The sequence below is a fragment of the Etheostoma spectabile genome, chromosome 16, assembly GCF_008692095.1.
Source record: "Etheostoma spectabile isolate EspeVRDwgs_2016 chromosome 16, UIUC_Espe_1.0, whole genome shotgun sequence".
NCBI lineage: Eukaryota > Metazoa > Chordata > Actinopteri > Perciformes > Percidae > Etheostoma > Etheostoma spectabile.
Window position 1 is genome coordinate 9,764,907 of NC_045748.1, and position 17,500 is coordinate 9,782,406.

At 41.7% G+C, this 17,500-nt stretch overlaps 1 protein-coding gene and 1 long non-coding RNA gene across 2 annotated transcripts in view; one reads left to right on the plus strand and one right to left on the minus strand.

Moving 5' to 3' along the window:
• ttc28 (tetratricopeptide repeat domain 28) overlaps positions 1-17,500 on the minus strand; it is a 145,557-nt gene that overhangs the window by 91,289 nt on the left and 36,768 nt on the right.
• Positions 5,451-17,370, plus strand: LOC116704030 (uncharacterized). The gene is made up of 3 exons (XR_004335567.1): positions 5,451-5,580; positions 16,307-16,311; positions 17,360-17,370. It is a non-coding gene; the product is annotated as an uncharacterized LOC116704030 (long non-coding RNA).

The following is a 17,500-nucleotide window of genomic DNA, read 5'->3' on the forward strand; positions in this document are numbered from 1 at the left end:
GATCTATTCACCCCCTCTCCCTACACACGACTCCTTGCTCAAAAAACTCCTCCTACTCCTCCAGAACTAGGCTCAGCACATGGGGGAACGATTCTGCTCCCCCCCCCCCCCCATCGAGGCGACCACAAACGACTTGAGACCTTTCAAAAAAAAAGGATTAAAAACATTTAATTTTGCGAACCTTTTGTAGTTTTTTTTAACCTTGCCCGACAATGTCGCTGCACTATTTCTTGTCGTTTTAAACTTAACGTTTTTTATCTGCGGTTTGATTTTTACCTGCAAGCACGTTTGGAGTTTGAGGTTTATCTTAAATGTAAAGTGCATTACATAAAATAATTATTATGTTTATTATGTCTTATGTTCAACATTGAAACAAGAGATCCTCCTGACTTACGGTAAGCTCACACAACACTCGCGAAAAATTATCCTCACGTCTGTTCCCGATCCAACTTGACCCCAGCCTTATCACATTTTGGGGTTTTTTTTAATCATACTTTATTGCATCACAGGGTGTGGTGAAAGCTACCCCTCCAGCTCTCCCCCCCGAGTGTGTGTGTGTGTGTGTGTGTGTGTGTGTGTGTGTGTGTGTGTGTGTGTGTTAATTGTGAATAATGTCCCAGGTGGCCCTACATAGGTTTTCCTTTATGTTTCAACAACGCGTAACGTTAGACAGCCAATCAACAGCATTATTAGATCTTGGTAGATGTATGCTGCGTGCTTATTGGCTCACTGACGCTGATACGATTTGCTCCTTAGGTATTAAAATTGGGTACTGAATGATGAGGTATATTTTTTGATACTCAATACTTTAGAGGCAATTTCGGTGGGTGCCTAAATAGTATTGAATTCTGTAACCAGCCCTATAGCACAATGTGTTTATGAGCATGATGCATGCACTAATGTGCCAACGGATCTCATACAAATACAGGTGTAACCAAGAATGACAAATGTAGAGAAGGAAACAAAGAAATTAACATAGGAGGAGATGCACCACAGTCTTTTCTTCTCATAAAAGCTCCATTACTGCACAGGAGATCACTCAGCTGTTGCAGTGCATATGCTGAAGAAGTCAACATTGTGTGGCTGCTGTCTCACACAATAACTATTAATGACACATGTCCCAAAGGGCAATTCATTTTCAGAGTTAGTACACCTCAGTCTCTCCTCTCCTCTCTCTGCCTCCATGTTTCCTATATGCGCTCTGCTCCCCCCCGATGCTTTTATTTCTTTCATTAACGCTCCGGGCTCATCAGTAAGCACGGCTCACTTCAGGCTCAATTTAGACGAGCTGCTTCTATAAGAGCCAGCCAGCCAATCGTGATGTCACGCCCATTGTCTGCCAATTACACTTCAATTTAGCAGAAGAAACGCTCTGGAATGTGATTATAAGCGAAAGATGGCGCGCGTGTGGGTATATGAGAGATTGCAGAAAGTCTGTTTTTTGTGACGTTTCCCCTCTTTCACTTGGCACTTTTATATTCTGAAGTGGCGTCCAGTTCTTCCTCTTCCTCCTCCTCAGACTTTCCACAAGCGAGTTGGCGTAGCCTTTCCAGACAGCGTGACATTTGCACCTCCCTACTGCCTTGCTAAGCCGAAGCAATGAATACAGCGACACACACACACACACACACACACACACACACACACACACACACACACAACATACTGTACAGACACACACAACATACTGTACAGACACACACAAACATGCTGGCTGCAGCACTACAAGAGGAGAGTCTGATAATATGTATCGACCTGTCAGCATTTTGTGCAAGTATGTCATGTTTTCAATAGCTTTTTAACTCCTTTATTTACAGCAAACATTCATCCTCTACACTGCTTCTGTAGCATAATTGTATTTTGAGGTTTTACCAGAATAGGTTTCCATGGTTTCATTTTAAAAAAAAAACACCATATATTTGTTGTACAGCACATTGCTGCAGATCCTCTTTTCACCCTGTGTGTTTACGTCTCTGTTTTAGCTCCAGAGTGAGACATCCCACTTCTATACTATCTTTGTTGGGAGTCGCACATGCTCAGTAGCTAGTTAACATCACATCAGCTAGATAACTCTTTCTCCTGCTTTGGTCAGACTTAAAGGTCAAAGGTCTGAAAACCTTACTTTCAGATTGAGATTTTCACTATAAGACGAAACGAGACCCGGGAAAAAGGTTGTGTTTTCAGAGGTAGAAAGACTAACTAAGTGTGGATGGAGGGCCCAAACAAGAAAAAGCAAATGCCACAGTCTCACACACACACACACACACACACACACACACACACAGTAGAGTCCCAGCATAGTTGGGTCAGCCCTCTGAGACTTGAAGCAGATATTATTAACGCCTCACTAAAAATATGTTCAGCTACCAAACACATATTCTCATCTGAAGGCACACACAAACCACACACCACCACACCACACACACCAACACACACACACACACACACACAACAGTCTGTATTCCCATCATGACACTACCAGTTATTTCCCCTCTCTCCCTCTTGAGCACAGTGACTCCCCCCCCCCCCCCCCTCCCCCGCTCACTCGATCAGATAACACAGACCTTGACTGAAGGCCAGTCTCCAGCATTTCTTGTGATCACAAGTCCAATTCTTATGTACATATGTATTCCATGTCTCCTTTCTATTCAGTTCATATGAAGTCAGTCGGAAAGTGTTCTTTCTTTGCCAGACAAATAAAAGTAGAGACAGACCGATTAGAGGTGAGACGGAGGGAGACGTTAGTGTTTAAAGTTAAAGGGAAACCTGTGTGTTGTTGGATTTGACATCGTATTCATCTCTGTTGTAGAGTTCAAACGCTCAAATTAAAGTATTTCAACTCAAGTGGATTCAACAATGACGCGCCATTCGTGCAATTCCCTTCACCTGCCGGGGATTTGCATCTATTGACATTATTGTAATGACTTTGTATGTAAACCATTCATGCAGTGTGTGTGAAATGCGGGTAACACAATTTGTACATACCAGCACCATTTTATATACCAGCACCATTTTATTTACCAGCACCAATTTGCATACCAGCACCATTTAAAGTTCACTAATTAACATGATAAGAACAGCTAATTTCTTTAATCTGTACCGAAAACCAAAGTGTTATGTACTACACCTTAGTCCAGAAACATCCAACTGGTCCCAACCATAGACCGCTAATATTAATAAATATATAGTCTTTGGTCCCAACTAATCTCTACAAGGGAACAGGGGACATAATTAACACAAAATGTGAGAATAAGGACAAATACCGTAATTTCCCTTAAGTAAATTAAGTAAATTGCTTACAAACACAAATAATAGAATGGAAGGTCAGTGGTGTACAAACAGGGCAACAAAGCAACAGGTGTACACACACACACACACACACACACACACACACACACACACACACACACACACACACACACACACACACACACACACACACACACACACACAACACACCACACACAAACACAACACAGAGAAATAGACAGGAGGTTGTAAGTGTGTTGCCAAAATTATGACATACAGTATCTTTCATTCCTGTGCCACAAGCTCATTTGAAAAAGAAAAAAAACATTTTAAAAGGTGTTCTTGCTCTTTTTTTCCCCCCCAACAGGTTAAATCCCATTTGTTTCTACATAAAACCCTCACAACACAAACACACAAACACACACACACACACACACACACAGATTAGTTAATCTGCGCCTAACACAACTCCCTGAGGTCTAAGCTAATGCCACCGCTGAGCTTCCAGTTTCTTTTACCAATGACTGCTCGACTTCTTTTCTTCTTCTACTATTTCCACCTGTTGCTCAGAGGGATCTTTGCATCTTTCTGCCCTTTCAGTTGTCAGCCTGGTTGAACCATTGTACAGCCTTGTGTTCTGTACAAAACTAAATAACATCTATTTATAAAGAAGATTTCCTACAACCTTAAAGCCCCAAAGAGTAGTCAGACATATAGATTAGTCCTGAAGACATCTGACTGTAATCAAGATTCTGTGGCAGCAGATTACTGACTTTTAAACAGAAGTGTGCATATATATATATATATATATATATATATATATATATATATATATATATACACACATATATACACACACACACACATACATACATATACACACTCACTCACACTCACAAGTCTGAAAAGCCCTGACAGGAGGCGTACCCAGCCCAGTTGCAGAGAGTTTAGAAAGATCGCAGTAGAAACACATTTTAAAGTCATTCCCAGATAGAGTGAGTCATTACGGACGGATGAAGTGTGACCCTGCTGATGTTGCTGCACATCTGTTCTGCTTCAGCGGGTGTAAAGTGCCGTGAAAGAGCTACAGAGAGAGTGACTGTGTGCTGATGTGTGACCGCAATATCTCATTCAGTCGTAGGGCTACAGACACACTTAATGACAAAAGATGAGAAAACACACGGGGCACGGGAGGAGGACGAGGCGTAGCAGTGGCAGGGTGGAGGTGGAGGTGATGTGACAGAGAGCACTCACTCATAGGCCTCCTCTTGTCTAAATGAGGGCTCAACGCTAACTTTTTGTGTGTGCGTCTCTCAGAGACTGCTTTGTCACAGTGAACTACACAGATTGGCCCATTGGTTCCCCCCCCCCCCTCTCTTTTTTCTGCACTACCTATACTTTATATTTGTATATTTTATATGTCATGTCGACACTGACTGACACGTGTATATATACAATAATGGCATTATACTCTATTCTATTCTGGCTTGTGGATTGTGGGACTTTGTATGTTTTTGTACTATAAGCCGTAGTGGGAGGGAGTGGGGGGGGGGGGGGGGGGGGGGGGGGTGATTTTGGTTCTTGTAATCTTTAAAAAGACTTTTCTGGGCCAAATGCGCATGAAATACTCGCACTCTAAGAGGCCTGTGTATTCTGCTTCCGTCACATCTGCACACAGAAGAAGTGTTTTATCCGTGCTTCTCCTCTCTGGAGAGCGATATTAAGACGGAGGGAGGAGCAGCTGAAACGAGAAGAGAAAGAAATGGAAAGAAAACAACATCATGCTTGGGACAGATTAGGGTTCAGTGAGAGACAGTATCTCCGCCAACAGACGTGGTGATAGGCGTGAAATAAACGGAGATATCCCGAGGACACTGGAGCCGTGCGGCTCCATCAACATGACGAGCTCCTGGAGGAGCGTCGCCCTCTCCTCGGCCTCCAGATGCTCTTCTGAGACAGAGTCGCCACTGAGGGACTTCCATTATGCATAACCTGCTTCCTGCTTTAAAAACTCAATAAAAAGGAAAGAAAAGCAGCATATACACTCGGATGCTATTGAAATGTAATCCTATTCATCACGTTTTAGCTACACTGAGTCCATTAAGACTCCTGAAACGAGATTAAGACTGATATGTTGTGAAAACAAGAGTTAAGGATCTGAATACCAAGAACTCTAAGGGTGGCAATCGTCAGAGGATTCGATATTATCACGATACTTGATATCATGATCCAGTATTATTGCGATTTTAAACACATTGCGATATTCCGCGATATATTGCAATTCATTATCTATTTTCCCAACTTCAAATGATGTCACCAAAAGGATAACTCGTCTAATTTGGGCTACTCAGAAATGCCGTCTGTTTGCATATTGGTTGGATTGGATCAAATTCTCTTTATCCATTGATGTGATGTCTTCATTTAAGGAGTTAGTGACTGAGAGAATCGGGATGTCGCCCATAATCGGCCCATAATCGGCCCATAATCGCCTCGTTGACTGAGTAGGTTGTCTATAGCGACGGCGTTTCATTTCCAGAATTGTTCAAGAAATTGTGCCAGATGCTTCTCATTTTTTTCCCCAGGTATGAATGCGTAACTGTGAGAATGTGACAGGAAATTGTTCTCAAATCGACATCCCTGGATAGATAAAGCTTTCAAAAGAAATCTCTGTCCAGTCTTCTACACGACTAAAACCACTTTTACACACGTTCCACCAAAACAAGAACACGTTCCTTCCCGAGGTTGTTTTGCAGCGGCACCGTTGCTGCGTCCGGCACTTAGCAACGCCCATGACGACTGTGATTGGTTTCAACAAATGTCAATAAACCAGAGTACGTTTTTTCTCCCGTCCCGGCATGCTGTGTGGACCAGCCAGACCCTCCCCGGCAGTGCTGTGGAGGAAGGTCTGGCAATGTGAGACTACGGAGTAGGTAACATTAGTTTTATATCAGGCTTAAAAGGGATTTTGAAGTGGTTAATTTTCATGTAAAAGAAAAAAAAGGTTGTTTTATAAATGTTTCTGATTGAACTTGGGCTCATTGAAAGAGTGTATAACTGACTTTATATCAGTTCAGCTATTTATTTGGTTTAACCCTTGTATTGTCTTCACTTTCGGGACCCTGCGACCCGTGACTTATTTGGGGTTTTAAAAACAATTCTTAAATAAAGTTTTACTTCATAATCTATTAACAAATATTGTCTTTGTCTTAAATTCAAACAATTAAGATAACATGAAGTATAAGTTTAGGGAATGCATCAGTCTCTACTAGCACACAATTAAAAATGGAAGTGAGAATCGTTTTTTTGTCATAAGGTTATAATTCATGTTAAAAATCCACTATGTGATCATTCTTATCTTGGAAAAAGTGGTCATGTCCAGAATAATGTTCTGAATTGAGTCAGGAATACAGGTTTATCACAGAAAATAAGGTAAGGCCGTTGATTTTCAGGTAGAAAAGAAATGTCTACTTGTACCATTTTTCATCTTCTAAAAATTTGAACTGGGTCAATTTGACCGGAATACCATCCGAGGGTTAAACAGGGCTTTCAGAGCTGGTAGCCTCCAGCGCATCGTTCCACTGGATTATAGAAGAATGTGGAGATCTTTTTCGGTGGACACATTAAATAAAACAATATGTCTGACAGAGCCATTGTGCCAAACGAGGTTTTAGTTGGACGGCTAAGTCTTAAATCAGTGGCAGGAGTGCAGCTTTAAGCAGCTTAGCTGCATTGTAAGTAAACACATTACACCCGGCGCAGCGCCGATCCCAGCGAGCCGAACAGAATATTCCCAGCCGGGGGGGGGGGTAAGCAACGCCTCAGAGAGAGACACAAACTTCTCATTTCATCCACTGAAGACGCCAACGTGCACTCGCTGCTCCAGGGGGAGTCACGCTGACTGTCAACAATGCACTCATGAAAATAAAACCTAATGCATAACAACTAATACACCTGTGGATCAGCTGCAAGCCACACCTGGCAGAGGTGCCTCAGACAGCTCAGTCAGCAGAGCTTCCTAAAACCGAAATCTTCCTCACCCTGCACCCGAGATATCATGTCTGTAAACTAATATGAATATATATAAATATATAAATATGATGCGAGGAGAAGCGGTTTTGCTGGCAGGATTATGCACAGTGGGAATGTTTTTGTTTTAGTGAAGGAAGCTCGTTTTTGGTCGAGTTGATGTGGGTGTGTAAAGTGCAAAGCGAGGATCTCAAGAAAAACACTGCTGAGATGCATTATGGGAAGTAGAGCTTGACGCATAGGGATTTTATTTTAACTTCATAAAAGTGCAGTATTACTTTTTCTTTGCCACAAACCGTACCTTGTTAAGTTTTTTTTGGCCAACGTGCTAGCAGACAGTTTCTAATTTTAACATCCTGCAGACTTGGGTCTCTTCTCATTTAGATTTTGTGCGTCCTCATCTCCTCATCTCCTCTCTCCTCCATCCGACTGCCTGTGACCCAGGAAATCGATCTCAGCGAAGAAGGTCTTAAGTGGAGAGAGGAGCGAGCAAACACACAGGTGCATCCTTTGCCAAAAGGTTTTCAAACGGATGAAAAATAGCCTTTTGGCTAATTCTGGTGCATTTACAGCTACTTAATGTACACTGTCTCTGTCAAATGAATTAATAAATTATGCAGTGTTGAAAACATCCCAAAAAAAAAGTGACAAACATTGAAAAAAAAGCATCAAAAATGTTGAAAAAAAAGGACAAAAATGTAAGAAAAAGTTAAAAACATTGATAAAAAGCATCAACAAAAGTGTTGATTTTTAATTTTGACGGGAAGACAACAGGGAGTTAGGGAATATCTCGGTGCTTAGCGTGGAGCTGCATGAGAGAGAGAGATGACGTCAGCGCTCAGAGCCGACAGCTGTCGGACATCAGAGCGGAGAATACACCAGCAGTTTACCTGTTAAGTGGTAGTTAATGTTGTTTTAGGTTTATGTTTGTCTCTGGATAAATGCTCCAGGAAGAAATATCATCAACCCTTGTGTTGTCCTCGGGTCAAACTGACCCATTTCAAAATGTTTTATATCAGAAATATGGATTTCGGATGATTCCATACAACATTCTCCAGGTAAAATTAATGATTACTTTCATTGAAATTTTTTTCATTTTTTTATTTAATCTTATAGCATTTGAATTTAGTTTTTTTTTAATGGTTTCAAAAAGATATGCGGACTAAACTTTGACATGTACCCATCTGAGATCCACGCAACATCCTCAGATCTTAACTATTTGTCAAAATAATTCATAATTTCTGCCTTTTTAACTAAAAACGTTTTGTATAAATTGATAAAAATGAGGTTTGTTGACCATGATTTCCAAGAATAAACGTAAAACCTAGTATTAAACCGGCTTAGGTTTTTTAAAAAGCGCCAAGAGCATGGAAAAAGTGACAAATGAATTTAGAAAACGCAACAAAAACATTGGAAAAGCGCAAAAAATATTCATTTTCAAGTACATGGTTGACGGGAAGACAACACAAGGGTTAAGTTAAGTTAAAAAATGAAGTTAAAAAAAAATCTCCCGACACAGAGAGGGGAGACGAGACGACGTCTACGGTCCAATAAAATATAAGTATCTGGAGACTCGGCTAGGACGTAGTTTTGTCACGTCTAGATCTTTAGTGCGCTAACTGCAGTGTGAAACCAAAACTTACCGGATCAAATGTATACAATATAACAAATACATGAACCTTGGTCCAGACTTCCAGGTGTGAGAACGCCCTTGATTTGCTTTGTAGCAACTCATTTGGCAATGGCTTGAATGAACAAGACGTTAATTATTATCAAAAAGTTAACGCACTATAGCTTTGAGAGGCAACCGTATTAGGCTAATAAACTAATAACCTTATTACAGTTGTGCTTAAACACTTTGAGAAGAGTCACCTACATGCATAATATTAAGTTGTTTTAAGACTATATGGGTCAAGGAGGGATAAACACTCATAAATCAGGTACTAATGAGGACAAACACAAGCATATATTACACACCTGCTCATTAAGAGAAGAAACTCCAGACGATATGAAAATGTAACTGAAGCCATCTAACTGCAAGTTGAGACCATATTATAAAAGGCAGATACAACACATACTGTATATTAAAGCTTTACTCACTTTAAAGCACCTATATTATTTTCATTTTCAGGTTCATAATTGTATTTTGAGGTTGTACCAGAATAGGTGTCCATGGTTTTGTTTTAAAAAAAAAAACACCATATTATTGTTGTACTGCACATTGCTGCAGATCCTGTTTTCACCCTGTGTGTTTTGTGTGTGTGGAAGCACCAGAGACACAAAGTAACACCCCAAATCCCATAAGAATTGATTTTTTTTTTTTTTTCATAATATGGGCCCTTTAATACTCCTCCACCATCCCTCTCTTATTCCTCCTCTTCATACATTCAGGTGACTTTGGCCCAGCTTCTGATTGGTCCCTGAGGAATCCCAGATTGGTGACAGGGCATATTCCCCCTACATTACATTTCTCTGACTTCCACACTTCTACACCAAGCCTTTTCTCTCAGTCCTTTCTTTCTCTTTTCCCTTCCGTCCTCTTTTTTCGTGTGATTTTATTCCATTCCCCAGATAAAATGACCCAGAAGCAAAAAAAAGCGCCCACAAGCAAACTGTAAAGCATCTGCACAAGTGTGTACTTCATGTGTAGACCTACGTGTGTTTGTGCACATGCATCGACTCCTATTCGTGCAGAAAGGGAATATTGATTTCATGACATCTTACATCATTAAAATACCAGTCTGATTCAAAGTAATATGTTACAGTGACTGCTCTCATTCACTCTGCTTTGTGCTGGAAAATAAGACCATGAAGACACAAGTGTTTGTGTCTTCCAAATAAAAAAATGCTTTAACATGAGCTTTTCTACACATTCACCCTCGCAACAAGTGTATTTTGTGTTGTACAGTAGGTCTGCAGCCACACAAAAACACTCGCTCAGCGACCCACTGAGTCTCTTTCAGCAGCTTTCGTCACCCTGGGAAGATCCTGAGGCCGTTAGAAACCAGAGCGAGGTGTCAGGAAGTCTTGGCACCACAAGTCTTCTCAGAGAAACCGAGATTCATCTTCGTTACCGTTTAAATGCAGGATTTGGGTTAAATCTTAGTTTGGGGTTCACACGCATTTCAACCAATACTTTTCCATGACTTTTTCATGACCTTTCGGCAAATTTCCATTACTACGTATTCCTAAAAAAAAAAATCTCAGTCGACATTATACAATAAGAATAAATCTGTGTTAATGTTTACCCTCAGAGGTTTAACAATAAAATGAATGACAATGTATGTGGTTCATAGTGGAATTTGTAATATCCGCGCTCCGAATTGAACGTTAAGGTTAAGACAACGTGAAAAATATATATATATATTTTTTAATCACATATGCTTCGTTAAAAAAAAAAAAAAAAACGTGACTTTTCCACACAAAAAAAAAATATAGATATTTTTCCAAAACCTTTCCAGGTCTAAAATTTGCAGTTTTCAAATTCCATAACTTATCCAGTTTTTTTCAAAACGTATGAACCCTGATAGTAACACAAGTGGAATTCCTGCCCACTGTCAGCACTGGGTTTGTTAGAAATGTAACATTTTGGTCATAAACCTGGCACCAAATTCACAATATGAGTGTCAGAAACCTTTACAAGCTTTAAGAGGAGTAGGGCAACAACATCACGGCCACCGACACAGCTCAGCAAAGATTCTTCCTGCTCGGGCTTCAACTTCTGGATATTCGGCAGCGTTGCCACATCCGTGGAACTACCATTACGGAACTACAACTCACACTAGCAGACGACTTCAACGTCATCCTTCTCGACGACTCCCTCTGTTCGCTCATTGGACCGGTAGAAAACCCAAGACTATACCACGAATCTGAAGCAAAGTACTGAAGCGAAATTAAATCAAATTTAGCAGAAGTCTGTAGGAGGGCGGAGCCGGGCTCGGAAATACCAGCAGCAGTAAAACTTTCTCTACTTCACTTGCACAAAAACCCGTGAAACACCCAAACATCCAAACAACTGGTGTCGTGTACGGTGAATGAAACCGAATGAATGTACGGCTCCTCTTCTCCTCCTATCTCTGCAGTATTAGCACTCTGACAGCTGAGTGTCTGAGCCTATCAATTAACCCACTCCCACTGGATGAGAGGGAACAGCTCCCCCACTGGGAGCTCCCCCAGTTATTACAGCTGGATCAGCCACTTGAAGATCAGGGCTCGCACTCTTTTTCCAGAGGAACTGCTGCTCCCTGTGATCTCTGAGCCAGAGACAAATGTGGTTCGGCATGAAATCCCACGCCCGATCCCACTACCCACTCAACAGACGGAGGAGGTTTTAAAATATCAGACAGAAGGCTTACTCACACTTTGTACAGAAACAAGACAGAGAGGCTACAATTTATGCCAGCAGGGTAAAAACAACAACAATGACAATACCCCAATGCCCAAAATGACTGTTGCTCTGTCCTGACAGTCCAGAGATATTACATATACACAATATATATATATACACATATACAACACTCGCATTATGACAAGCTGCAGTCAGTGAAGCTGCAGCTTTGTTCCTTGATAAATGACTAAAAAAAGGACACATATTTGACAGGGAATTTTCTTAAGATTAGCTGACTTATCGTTTCAGCCCTAAACATTTCTTCTACATGGATGTACACAGCAGGTGCACGGTGACAAACACTGTGTCTCAGGGGCATTTATGACATTTTTTGGTATTTTATATGTCTACAGCAACCTTTATGTCATTTTGAAATCTCTATAATAGACCTACAGTCGGCTTACAGTGATCCAGGTGGTGAATAGTGCAGCTCAAAGCGACTTTATTCAGCTTTATGGAATTTTTCAGTATAACAGTATAATCCCCTAATAATCCCACACTGACATGTAGCTGCAGTGTCTTTCTGAAATATGAGCTATTAACAGATTATCCTTAATAAAGGGTCCGTGGCTGCGCCGTGCCGTGTGAGAGTGTTTAAATAGCCCTGTTGATCCCAAACGGTGCCTACTCAGCCAGTCAGCCATTCAGCCTCACTCCGCTACAACTACTTTGGACTAAAGTGGACTTTAAAACGCAGCAGCACAGCTCACTCACCTTCTTCCTTGGCTGCCATTTCATCATATTTGTAAACCAGATAAATGCACAGGATCAAAGTGTCACAGCTCCAAATGCACGCGGCAACAGAGGCATCTCACACCCAGGGGTGAAGGCTGCCTCGGCGGGCTGGTTGGAGGGACGTGGAGCGGCAGATACGCGCCCGGAGCGGGAGGAAGTTAGTTATAATCCTGGTGTGATGACGCCGGACGCCCTCCTCCGGTTCCACCGAGCCCAGCGCGCCGTCCTGTCATCCAGCCGCCGGTTAGAGCCGAGCATCATCCGTCTGCTCCGGCAGCTTCAGCGGCTCTGAGGACTCGACTGAACCGGGAACTGAGAGCTGATACTCCCTCTCTCTCTCTCTAACACACCTCCTCTCTCTCTCACTAACACCCCTCCTCTCTTCCTCTCTCTCTCTCTAACACCCCTCCTCTCTCTCTCTCTCTCTCGCCTCTCTCTCTCACACAACCTCTCTCTCCCCTCATGTCTACCCCCCCCCACCCACACCCTCCTGCCTCTAAACACACTCCTCTCTCTCCTCTCATGTCTAACAACCACCTCTCTTTCCTCTCTCTCTCTCTCTCTCTCTAACACACTCTCTCTCCACTGTCTAACACCATTCTCTCCCTCTTTCTCTCTCTTCTAACACACGCCCGCCGTCTCGCTCGCTCCCTCTCTCTCTCTCTCTCTCTCTCTCTCTCACACACACACACACACACACACACACACACACAACACACAAACACACACACACACACACACACCACAACACACACACACACACACACACACACACACCACCACCACACACTCTCTCTTTCTCTTCTAAACACACACCCTCTCTCTCCCCCCCCCCCCCCCCCTCTACACAAACCAGCTCTCTCCCTCTCTCTAAAACACACCCCCTCGCTCCCTCTTTCTCACCCTTTTTCATTAGGTAACCCACACTGCATGTGGCTAATAATCAGAGGTGGAAGAAGTATTTTGATCCTTTACTTCAGTGAAAGTACTAATACACACTATAAAAATACTCCACTACAAGTAGGCCTAGAAGTCCTCCATTCATAATTCACTTAAATTAAAGTATTTAAATCCTTTGCAAGTTACTCTTGAAGGTATTTCCCCAAACTTCCACACAATATAGCATATATGGTAAAATTAGTGTGCAGTATAGAGTATGTAAAGTATCTAGTTTTGCTCAATATACCAATACTCCTGGCCATCTTCATGCACAGATATTTAATGTCTGGCTTCCAGCAGAGTTTATGGTCAAGTACAACACCTAGAAATGTACTACTTGCAATAGTTTCATTATAAACTACTAATAAACCAATATTTACGTGACCACAAGTAAAAAGAGCAGAGAGTAAAATCTGTGGAAGCTTCCCACTGCATCTCCTCCCTCAGAGAGGGGAGGCTTGACACCGGAGCCGAGTGTTTTATTATTGGGGATTAGAGGAGTTGAGAGGGCAGGGACACCGGGTCCCAGAGAAAAGCCTTCAGGATCCTTTACCCTCCATAAACAAAGACAGAGGACAGCCCTCACAGCCACAAAGCCTGCAGAGCAAAGCGGAGATTTTCAGTGATGGAGGTGAGACTGGAAATCAATAGAGGACGAAAACGGTGTCCCGTGATTGGTGGATTGTCTTTAAGCCCTTTTCTTACACACAAAAGGACACTCGGGTAGATATTTTGACACATGTAGAGTCTATCTTGGACTTGAAGCATTTGAATTAAGGCTGTGGATCAAGTGAAATCTTTAGTCACGATTAATCGCATGATTTCCATAGTTAACTTGTGATTAATCGCACATTTTCGGTTATAAATGTAATTTAAATGTGTTTTTTTTGTTTTGTTTTTTTAAAGGTGCATTGTCACACGTATTTCATTACTTGATGATAATGTCTGAAGTTCTACCATGGACTCTGTATCGTTTTCTGTAGAAAAAATGCCGTGGTTACCTCGTTTCAAGGCATTCTAGTGTGCTATAGAAAGCCTGCAGGAAGACTCAGCTCGATTTGTGCCAGTTCTCATTAATATTCAGGTTTATTTATTATATTAATATATAATAGTTTTTTAATCCTCAAGTGGTATTTGAGACTCAATGTACGTATCGACAGTACATGTAAGTAACTGTAGTCTTGTGCAGAGAACAATGTGGAGGAGCATTGAAACTGAACTTGCCGTTTCTTTTTTCTTTAAGTCTGCTCCACAACATTATTCAATTCAATTCTTCAATTTTATTTATAGTATCAATTCATAACAAGAGTTATCTCAAGACACTTTACAGAGAGAGCAGGTCTAGACCACACTCCAGAATTTACAAGGACCCAACAGGTCTAGTAGTCTCCTCCAGAGCAAGCAACAGTGCGATTACTGCTACGGAGCGACCCAAAGTACAATTCACAAAACGCGTGCGCAGTAATCCCGCCTCTGAAACATTTGTGGCGTTAAAAGGAATTTCCATTACCTTGTTAATATCGCGTTGATTTTGACAGCCCAAATTTCAAAGATTAATGCCAGTAAAATCCGACTGAAGATTGCATGAACACATCTCTGAGTAACAAACACCTTTTGCAGACAGATGTAGTGGAAGCTCCTGATAATGAATGTGCCATCACCTGCCTCTGCTTCACCGGGAGTGACCTGAACCGACATGTGCACTCTGTCTTAAAGGAATAGTTCAACAATTTGCGAGTTCATTCACTTTTCTTGTCAAATGATAGATGTGAAGATGGATACCGCTCTGGTGTCTGTACGCTAAATGTGAAGTTACAGACAGCAGCTGGTCAGGAAAAGCTTGTTCCTCGAGAATGTTTTAACTACAATCTTTTTCCTAACTTTTACTCGCCGATTTTGGTGCCAAAACATAACTGTCATAGCTGCATGAAGCTCACTTTTTCTGGCTAAACTCCACTACCACGGCCCCTGAAAGGATCTGGCTTTGCCTGTACCCGGCTCACAGTCACCGCCAGCAGCTGGTTAGCTTTTACCTTGCACGGCAGTTGGATTTTTGCAAAATGAGAGATCACGTATCCCACAGAAATCTATGTATAATATATATATATATATATATATATATATATATATATATATATAAAATGAATATAATCCATCTGGTCAGGCTGAAAGTAATGCATTTGTGTCCAAACAGAAGCGGACTGAACCAATCAGCGTCCAACAAGTAGCTTTTGGCAGCTTTGAGTGTGGTTTAGGTTTTTGTGAACAATAGCAGACGTGATAGACAGATGGTTCATCCAATCACCTGCCAGGTATTTTTGTGAAGTGCCTGCCCTTTTCCAAACAGTTTCCAGTGATGGCTTCTCTTTTCTGTGTTAAACCATCTGGCACTTCAGGTTAGTTTAGCTTAGCATAACGACTGGAAACAGGTGGCTCTCTCCAAATGCACAAATTAATTTACACGTTACATCTCCTTTGTTTACATTTTACAAAACCTTATAGATGATTATATGCCCGTCTCTTTTTTTGGCCAGGTATAGTGATAGGAGTCTTGACATGACTGTGAGTTTGCAAGGAAACCAGCAGTGACTCTGGAAATCACTGAACCCAGCAGAGAAACAGACAAGTCCGTAACACCACAACTCGTAAGCATCAGCATCATAAATACACTTCATTCCAAGTTGCCAGAAGAAAAATAAAACTATAAAAAGCTGTTTTGGGTTGTCTTTTCACTGTTTCAACCATCACAACTCTAGTTCTAGTTGAAATAAACACATAGTTTCTGTTTTACATGTGAAAATATGTTGGCTCTATACACGCTAACAGCAGGGCTGTAACGATATGTAACATCAAATCGCGACACTCTGAGTTATCCTTCCCGTTCTTTAAATTACTATTAGTATTAGTCCTTTTGGGGACGTATCCCCCTTTTGTCGGGTAGATTTAGCGAACTGTAAAGACGGCTAAAAGTGTGTGTGGGGGGGTCTAACGTTACAAATGGCCGCTGTTCTGACTTGAGGGCCTGGGTCCTTTTCCCCATGGTTCGGTAAACCGCCGTTAGCGTCCAGACATGCTATGCAGCAGGGCTGCACTGTAGTACTCAAGTCCTGTCTTGGACTTGAGACCGTTTTTCTATGGTCTCGGACTCGCTAGTATTTGGACTTGTCTCGGTCTCGGCCACTTGTCTTGCCAGATATGGCTTTAGGTCTCGACCGAGTCCAGGTGTCTTCATTATGTTGACAGTAATATTGGAGGGAAAGTGAAACTCAAAATAATTGTCTTGATACTGTCATGCATAAGACCTTTTTTTCCTGTCATGGACTCGGCCTCGAACCATTTTGGACTCGGTTTTGTCTTGGACTCGACTAGTCTTAGTCTTGGACTCGACAAAGTCCTAGTCTTGGACTCGACAAAGGTGATCTTGACTACAGCCCTGCTATCCAGCCTATTAGACAAGCTATTTATGACTGGATGTATGTTTTGTTACTTTGCGGTAAAAGCTCCTACTGACGTTGTCCTATCAGTGTAGCTCTCATGCAACAAACAGTGAAGACCACTGGTCTACAAACACCAGAAACTACATTCACCATCAGACATGTGAAGGACTGTTCTGTACCAGCCTCACAGTTAAAAGAAGACCGCCAGGTAAATCCTTAAAATCCCACAGCCACTCCTCAGAGCCATCAATAATGAAGCAGCTGGTTTTTTGTTATCTCAGTGTGTGTGAGATTTGTTTATGCTTATGGCTGGTGCCAGCCTCATTGTTTTTTCATGAAAACTGTAAACTGAATATTTACAACCTGTTACAAGGAGCAAACAAAGAAAACACACGGGCGTGCAGACGCCTGAGGAATGCGAGAAGCACTGCAGTTGAAGCCGGGGGTCATTAACAAACACTTATTCTCTGTGTTAATGTTACTGAAGGAATGAATTCATGAAACTCCTGCATGTCTTTGATATTCAGTGTGTTTCACGGTAGCGCAATAATGTAATCTACACCACACACACCCATCACGACACAAGCTTTCTGGCTTGCCTGACAGTATTTCTATGATGAGATAATAAAGTCAACCTTGACCTTTGAACCTCGGCCTTCTTTCTTCCGAGGCTGGAAGACACTTTTTTTTTTATTTATTTTTTTAGATTGGGCTGAAAAAGATGAGC